Source organism: Lolium perenne, chromosome 7 (assembly GCF_019359855.2).
Source record: "Lolium perenne isolate Kyuss_39 chromosome 7, Kyuss_2.0, whole genome shotgun sequence".
Taxonomy (NCBI): domain Eukaryota; kingdom Viridiplantae; phylum Streptophyta; class Magnoliopsida; order Poales; family Poaceae; genus Lolium; species Lolium perenne.
In genome coordinates, this window is record NC_067250.2 from 59082159 (window position 1) to 59091345 (window position 9187).

The window sequence follows — 9187 nt, forward strand, 5'->3', positions numbered from 1 at the left end:
AAACCATACAAATGATCTAGGCTTCCGGATTTCCTTCATCATCGTTGTTTGCAGCATTGTTGCCTACATGCTGCCAGACGTGCTCGATCAAATCGCACTGCATTTGGTTGTGTACAGCTAGATCTCGAATTTCATGGTGTGCATGAAGAACTTCCTGGAATGATGCCGGGCCACGTTGAGGAGTAACCAACTCTCCCTGGCCCTCCCAGTCACTATCATAGAGTGAATCATCCCGCTCTACCTCAACAATCATGTTATGCATGATTACACATGCGGTCATCACCTCCCACAGAGTTTGCACATCCCAGGCTCTGGCAGGGTGTCTGACGATAGCCCAACGAGCTTGGAGGATGCCAAACGCCCGCTCGACATCTTTCCGGGCTGCCTCCTGCTCTTTGGCAAATCTTGCCTCATGCTCTGAGTTGGGTTTTCGGATTGTCTTCACAAGTGTAGCCCAAGGTGGATAGATACCATCAGCAAGGTAGTACCCCTTGGTGTAGTGGTGGCCATTGATCTCAAAATCCACATCAGGGGACTGACCGTACGCTAGCCTATCAAACACCGGAGAGCGCTGAAGCACATTGATGTCATTGTGCGAGCCAACCATTCCGAAGAATGAGTGCCAAATCCATGTATCCTGTGAAGCAACAGCTTCAAGAATGACTGTGCACCCCTCAGAATGGCCACTGTATGCCCCTGCCAACCAAAGGGGCAGTTCTTCCACTCCCAGTGCATGCAGTCTATGCTGCCAAGCATCCCAGGAAACCCCCTGGAAGCGTTGATTGACAACAGACGAGCTGTGTCCGCTGCATTAGGTTGCCGGAGGTACTCTTCTCCGAACGAACCGATCACAGCTCTGCAAAACCTGTACATCGCTTCCAAGCCGGTAGACTCACTCATGCGCGTGTACTCATCTACGAAATCACCGGCAACACCATATGCAAGCATCCTAATCGCTGCCGTGCATTTCTGGTACGAAGAGAGGCCTACCTTGCCAATTGCATCCACTTTCGCGTGGAAGTAGTCGTCGTAGAGCTTGACGCCATCCATTATCCGGCGGAACAACGGTCTGGACATCCGAAAACGACGGCGAAACAAGGCCGGCGTGTACAATGCCTTGGGTTGGAAGTAATCGGTGAAGAGCTGGTCGTGGCCGCGTTCTCTTTTGCGGTCCAAGGCGGCGGCGCGCCCCAGCAAGGACCCCCGGTGCACGGGGATCTGCGAGACAACGTGATCGTGGATGATCAGCGCAGCATCCGTGAAAAATTCGTCGTCCGAGTCCTCGTCGGACGACGTGTCGATGAAGTTCTTGAAGAAGTAGTCGTCGTCGCTGTCCATGATCTACAGATGAAGAGGGACAAATTTTAGTATGCCCATTTCATCGAACACCTCGCACGCGGAGGCCATCCAATGCGTCCGTAGGGACCTGCAGGCCATGGTCGTCTCGGCCGACTTGCGGTCTGCGAACACGGTGCACGAGAGCTCACCTCCGGCGGCAACGGCGCAGCTGCGAACGGCGGGAGGTCTCGCGACAGTGGGAGGACAGCGGCGACGGCGACGGCGTCCTCCGACTCTGCTACGACGCGGCGAAAGCAGCGCGGGGCCGCGTCCTATGCTTCCGCCCCGCTTGCCGGCGTGTCGGCGACGGTGGCCGGCGTCGACGCCTCTCCCAAATCGCCGGTCCTTAGCTGGCGGCGGAGCGGCGGGAGATGTGTGCGAGGGGTTTGTGTTTTGGGAGACAGACAGGCGGGTCAGGGGCGGACAAGGGGAGGACGCGAGCGACCAGCATCCGGCGTCCGCGGCCACGCAAACTCGTCCCAGATTTGGGCCGGGTTTGGGTCGTCCCGGACGCCGCGGCCATCCGTTTTAGGGATAGGTCCGCGCGCTGAGCCGCGTTTTTGTCCGGCTCAACCCAAACGGACGCGCGGGCGCGGTTTGGGCCGCGCGGTTGGAGATGCCCTAATGCGGAGCTCTCCATTTCTCATCGATCAGCTAGGCAGCTAGCTACTTGCGAAGTTGGGATCGATCAGCTAGCTAGCTATAGCAGTCTACGCGGACTAATGCAGGATGACGCGGGATTAAGGAGTCTCCCGCCTATGTATAGCGGTTTGTTGCGGCTAGGGGTGGCATTCGATCATGACCAACAATTCGGTTTTTGTATTTAGGTTTATTTTGCATTCGGTCGTAATCAAAATGAAGATTGAAATATACTTGCCTGTTTTACTACCCGATAACTTCGGATACCCAATAATTTGGGTTCGGGTTCGGTCATGACCCAACATCATGGTCAATGTTGTCAACACAAATATTTGATATTATTTAGTAAAAAGTTGGCAACATTTTTGATGTATTTTGGACGTTTTTACATTGCATATATTATTATCAATTGGCAGAAATAAATGTTGAACAATCCAAATAAAAATGTAACAATCCTAGAGAAGTTTGATCAACATTCAAAAATACCACATCTCACGCACATCACACAATTCTAAAGATTGGGACAGTCTCACATAAAATTCAGTCAGTTCGGTCTATTCGATTACTTGGAAGAAATGACCGAATTGACCAAACTAAATTCGGTCTATAAAAATTTCTACCTAATTTCTTTATCAGTCATTTCGGTCTCGATCTTTTAGGGTTCGGTCTCGGTATTTTCTGTTTCGGTCTTCGGTCATCAGTTTTTTTGCCCACCCCTAGTTGCGGCAAGATGCAAACGACCGCAATCTTGACATAGTCCCGCGTTGCTCTGTAGCAGTCAACCGTAACCCGCCTCGCTTGCAACCTGAGAAGCAACACAGCGGCGCTACTCCCCATGAATTACTTATGAACTTGCTTTCGTTAGCACTGTTTTCTTTGGCTCATTTTACTTCTTTTTTATAGGTTGGATCACGTTTGCTGCTGATGTGTTTCTTATCTTCGTTTGTTTATTTTTTTGTTTTTTTAAAATGGGAACATAGCCTCAGCCTCTGCATTTAAAGGATAAACACAATTTTTTTTATTAGATTATTCACAAAATATTACAAGGAAGATACAAAGATCAACTCAAAGCCACCTTTTTAGCGATAACTCACTATACCTATACCTACAAGAGCGATGAAGGGGTGGCCATGAACAGGATCTGACATATATTATTGTGTGTGCTGACATATATTATTCAGCTGTACCTACGCCGAGAGCTGCTGCGTGTTTGAACAAAAATGCAACCTGAAAAAAATCGTAGCCAAGCAATAAGTGAGGTGGCATGCAGAATGTCACATGGTTGACGCAAGAGCGGATGCCGATGGAGGCTGAAAATAACAAGAAATCGGCATGTAAAACAGAATATAAGACAAACGGCAAAATACTGACGTGGGACTCGCTTGGTTCGTCGACCAAGGGGAGGTTGGGTGTTTCTAATCGTATGGATAGTTTTATATAACAGTATTACATAATAGTAAGTATCATGCATACAATATTTGTATGATACTATGTCTATAAGACTAGTTTCAATTCATAGTATGCACGAAAGTGGACAAATGTAGGCCAAGCTACACGTAGCTCTTTGTTTTCAAAATATCAGAAATCATGTTTTTACAGTTTCAAAAAATATGAAAATAAATCATGGATTTTGCCAATGATAAAATATACAAATTTACAAAATCTTAATGTGAAATTCTTTATATTCTATGCTACACAAAAATAAAAATTCTGACACTTTATCCTAAATTTTAATGAAAATTTGCAGTTTATTTATATTTGCTTGTTTAATTTTTATTGGGATCGCTGGTGTGTGCAACTTTTCCCCAAATTAGCGAGCTGGCGCCCTCAATAGGGCACTGCCGGCGCCTATTTGGGGCTCCCCGGTGAAGATGCTCTCACAATAGTAACAGTTGTGGCTACAGGTTATAATTCTCTGGTCTTTATGATTCTTTGTTTTATATCTTCACACTTTGAAGTGGGGTTATCTGCTCCTTATCGTGTTCAATAGAGGAAACCAATGAGTTATGTTGAAAAAAGCAAACACTAGATTGAGTTCCTTTATTGGTGTCATTCACGGTCTCGTCGGCAGCATGCCGCTTGTGGGCTTGAGCATGAAGACAGGGATGTGACATGTGAGATACCAGATGGTTGTTGCAGATTTCCTTGCATTGGATCTTCATTGTTGGGGTTTTCTTGAACTGGTTCTTCACCTTGATGTGATGATTCCCCAACCTCAAATGATGAATCACCGTATGATGGTTCAATGAGCTTGACCTCCGTAATCGTCATATTCTATAAGGCTTCAACATGTGTGTCAATCTGTACAACATTGAACAATTTCTCTACCTAGGAGCCGTTAGATTGCTCAAACACATCCGAAGTTTCCTCAACCCTCCAATGGAAGTAGGTGAAGACACTGTAGACCTGAGCGATTGATGTATATTCAAGACAAAAACCTTCACGTGTCTTTGATGCAAATTTTCAAGACTTATGCTTATCTAGAATGAAGCACCTGACGCTAAAAAGACTCGGAAATATGATACCTTAGGCTTCTTACTGACCATGAGCTCATGATGTTTTCTTCATAAATTTGTGCAAATACATGTGGTTTACTATATGACAGGCGCTGTTGTATTCACCGAACATCTTACCCGCCATCTCAACGAGGTTATATTTTTGTTCAAACTGTGAGAGGTTCCTTGTTCATCTAGGTAGTAACCATCTTGTACATTCTTGAATTAAGTGATGCTCTCACTTCTAAGTTTGTTGATCTTCAACTTGAATTAATCATGTGATTGATTGATGGATTTCTTGAAGCACCCATGGCCATGGGTCTTCACTTTATCTTGAAAGAAAAAACATCCAAGTGTTTGATAGCGCCGGCATCGAAACGTCTATGTCTACGGATATTTCGAAAACCGCGCTGGCATCTGATAGCGCGTGACGGTGATGGAGTGTTGATTCCTCCCCGGCAACGGCGCCAGAAAAGTGTTTGATGGCGCGTGACGGTGATGGAGTGTTAATTCCTCCCCGGCGACGGCGCCAGCAAAGTAGCTGCTTGTGACGGTAAAACACACGTCCGTTGGGAACCCCAAGATGAAGGTATGATGCGTACAGCAACAAGTTTTCCCTCAGTAAGAAACCAAGGTTATCGAACCAGTAGGAGATGAAGGCCACGTGAAGGTTGTTGGTGAAGGAGTGTAGTGCCGGCGCAACACCAGGGATTCTGGCGCCAACGTGGAACCTGCACGACACAATCAAGATACTTTGCCCCAACTTAACAATGAGGTTGTCAATCTCACCGGCTTGCTGAAAACAAAGGATTAAACGTATGGTGTGGAGAATGATGTTTGCTTGCAAAGAACAACAGAGAACAATGATTGCAGTAGGTTGTATTTCAGATGTAAAAGAATGGACCGGGGTCCACAGTTCACTAGTGGTGTCTCTCCAATAAGATAAATAACATGTTGGGTGAACAAATTACAGTTGGGCAATTGATAAATAGAGAGGGAATAACAATGCACATACATATCATGATGACTACTATGAGATTTACTTAGGGCATTACAACAAAGAACATAGACCGCCATCCATCATGCATCCATGCCTAAAAAGTCCACCTTTGGGTTAGCATCCGCACCCCTTCCAGTATTAAGTTGCAAACAACAGACAATTGCATTAAGTACTTTGCGTAATGTAAACAATACAAATATCCTTAGACAAAACATTGATGTTTTATCTCTAGTGGCAACATCACATCCACAACCTTAGAACTTTCTGTCACTGTCCCAGATTCAATGGAGGCATGAACCCACTATCTAGCATAAATACTCCCTCTTGGAGTTAGAAGTATCAACTTGGCCAGAGCCTCTACTAGCAACGGAGAGCATGCAAGATCATAAACAACACATATATGATAGATCGATAATCAACTTGACATAGTATTCCATATTCATCGGATCCCAACAAACACAACATGTAGCATTACAATAAGATGATCTTGATCATGATAGGCGGCTCACAAGATCTAAACATGATTGCATAATAGGAGAAGACAACCATCTAGCTACTGCTATGGACCCATAGTCCAAGGATGAAGTACTCACGCATCAGTCCGGAGGCGGGCATGGTGTTGTAGAGCCCTTCGGTGATGATTCCCCTCTCCGGCAGGGTGCAGGAGGTGATCTTCAGAACCCCCCCGAGATGGGGTTGACGGCGGCGGCGTCTCTGGGACTTTTCTCGTATTTTGGCTCTCGGTACTAGGGTTTTCCGATACGAAGGAATATATAGGCGAAGAGGCAGCGTCGGGGGAGCCAGGGGATGGCCTCCCCATACCTGGGCGCGCCAGGAGGTGGGGCCGTGCCGCCCTATGGGGTGGCCCCCCTGCTGGCCGTCTCCGACTCTTCTTCGATGTTCTGGAACACTCCGTGGAAAATAGGGCCGTGGGATTTTGTTTCGTCCAATTCCGAGAATATTTCCTGTGTAGGATTTCTGAAACCAAAAACAGCAGAAAACAGGAAATGGCGCTTCGGCATCTTGTTAATAGGTTAGTACCGGAAAATGCATAAAAATGATATAAAATATAAATAAAACATGTAGGTATTGTCATAAAACTAGCATGGAACATAAGAAATTATAGATATGTTGGAGATGTATCAAGCATCCCCAAGCTTAGTTCGTACTCGCCCTCGAGTAGGTAAACGATAAAAAGAATAATTTCTGAAGTGACATGCTACCAACATGATCTTGATCAATACTATTGTAAAGCATATGAGATGAATGAAGTGACTCAAATCAATGGTCTATAGTTTACTAACAAATAGATAATGACTAAACAACTGAATCATATAGCAAAGACTTTTCATGAATAGTACTTTCAAGACAAGCATCAAAAAGTCTTGCATAAGATTTAACTCATAAAGAAACAGATTCTTAATAGAAGGTTTTGAAGCAACACAAAGGAAGATTTAAGTTTTAGCAATTGCTTTCAACTTTCAACATGTATATCTCATGGATAATTGTCAACATAAAGTAATATGATGAGTGCAATAAGCAAGCACGTAAGAATCAATGCACACAGTTGATACAAGTGTTTGCTTCTAAGATAGAAAGAAGTAGGTAAACTGACTCAACATAAAGTAAAAGAAAGGCCCTTCGCAGAGGGAAGCAGGGATTAAATCATGTGCTAGAGCTTTTCAAGTTTTGAAATCATATAGAGAGCATAAAAGTAAAGTTTTGAGAGGTGTTTGTTGTTGTCAACGAATGGTAGTGGGCACTCTAACCCCCTTGTCAAACAGACTTTCAAAGAGCGGCTCCCATGAAGGACGTTATCTCTACCAGCAAGGTAGATCATCCCTCTTCTCTTTTCTTTACACATGTACTTTAGTTTTATTTATGGATGACACTCCTCCCAACCTTTTTCTTTCACAAACCATGGCTAACCGAATCCTCGGGTGCCTTCCAACATTTCACATACCATGGAGGAGAGTCTATTTGCAAAATTAAGTTGCTTACTGATGAATCAGGGCAAAACATGTGAAGAGAATTATTAATGAAAGTTAATTAATTGGGGCTGGGAACCCCGTTGCCAGCTCTTTTTGCAAAATTATTGGATAAGCGGATGTGCCACTAGTCCATTGGTGAAAGTCTGCCCAACAAGATTGAAAGATAAAACACCACATACTTCCTCATGAGCTATAAAACATTGACACAAATAAGAGATAATAACTTTTGAATTGTTTAAAGGTAGCACATGAAGTATTTACTTGGAATGGCAGAAAAATACCACATAGTAGGTAGTTATGGTGGACACACATGGCATAGGTTTTGGCTCAAGGTTTTGGATGCACGAGAAGCATTCCCTCTCAGTACAAGGCTTTGGCTAGCAAGGTTGTTTGAAGCAACACAAGTATAAACCGATACAGCAAAACTTACATAAGAACATATTGCAAGCATTATAAGACTCTACACAGTCTTCCTTGTTGCTCAAACACTTTTACCAGAAAATATCTAGACCTTAGAGAGACCAATCATGCAAACCAAATTTCAACAAGCTCTACGGTAGTTCTCCACTAATAGGTTTAAACTACATGATGCACGAGCTTAAACATGATCTACTTGAGAGTTCAAAACAATTGCCAAGTATCAAATTATTCAAGACAATATACCAATTACCACATGAAGCATTTTCTGTTTCCAACCAAATAGCAATAAGTGCAGCGGCTTTCAGCTTTTGCCATGAACATTAAAAGTAAAACGAAGAACACCAGTGTTCAAATGAAAAAGCGGAGAGTGTCTCTCTCCCACACAAGGATTGCTAGGATCCGATTTATTCAGAGAATGAAAATAACAAAACAAAAATAAAATCACACAGACGCTCCAAGTAAAGCACATAAGATGTGACAGAATTAAAATATAGTTTCACTAGAGGTGAACTGATAAGTTGTTGATGAAGAAGGGGATGCCTTGGGCATCCCCAAGCTTAGACGCTTGAGTCTTCTTGAAATATGCAGGGATGAACCACGGGGGCATCCCCAAGCTTAGAATTTTCACTCTTCTTGATCGTATTATATCATCCTCCTCTCTTGATCCTTGAAAACTTCCTTCACACCAGACTCAAAGCAATCTCATTAGAGGGTTAGTGCATAATCAAAAATTCACATGTTCAGCAAGGACACAATCATTCCCAAAACTTCTGGACATTACCCAAGGTTACTGAAATTTAATGGAGCAAAGAAACCCACTCAAACACAGTAAATGAGGCAATGCGAAATAAAAGGCAGAATCTATCAAAACAGAACAGTCCGTAAAGACGAATTTTTTCGAGGCACTTAACATGCTCAGATGAAAAAGCTCAAATTGAATGAAAGTTGCGACATATCTGAGGATTACTCACGAATTGTTTCAAGATTTTACGATTTTCCTACAGAGAGAACAACTCAAATTCGTGACAGCTAAAAATCTATTTCTGCGCAGAAATCCAAATCTAGTATCAACTTTCTATCAAAGACTTTACTTGGCACAACAATGCAATAAAGTAAAGATACAAAGGTAATGCTAGAGTAGTAACAAGCACCTTGACTCAAATATAAAACAAAAATTGCAGAAATAAAATAATGGGTTGTCTCCCATAAGCGCTTTTCTTTAACGCCTTTCAGCTAGGCGCAGAAAGTGTAAATCAAGTAACATCATGAGAAGAAGCATTAACATCATAATTTGTTCTAATAAT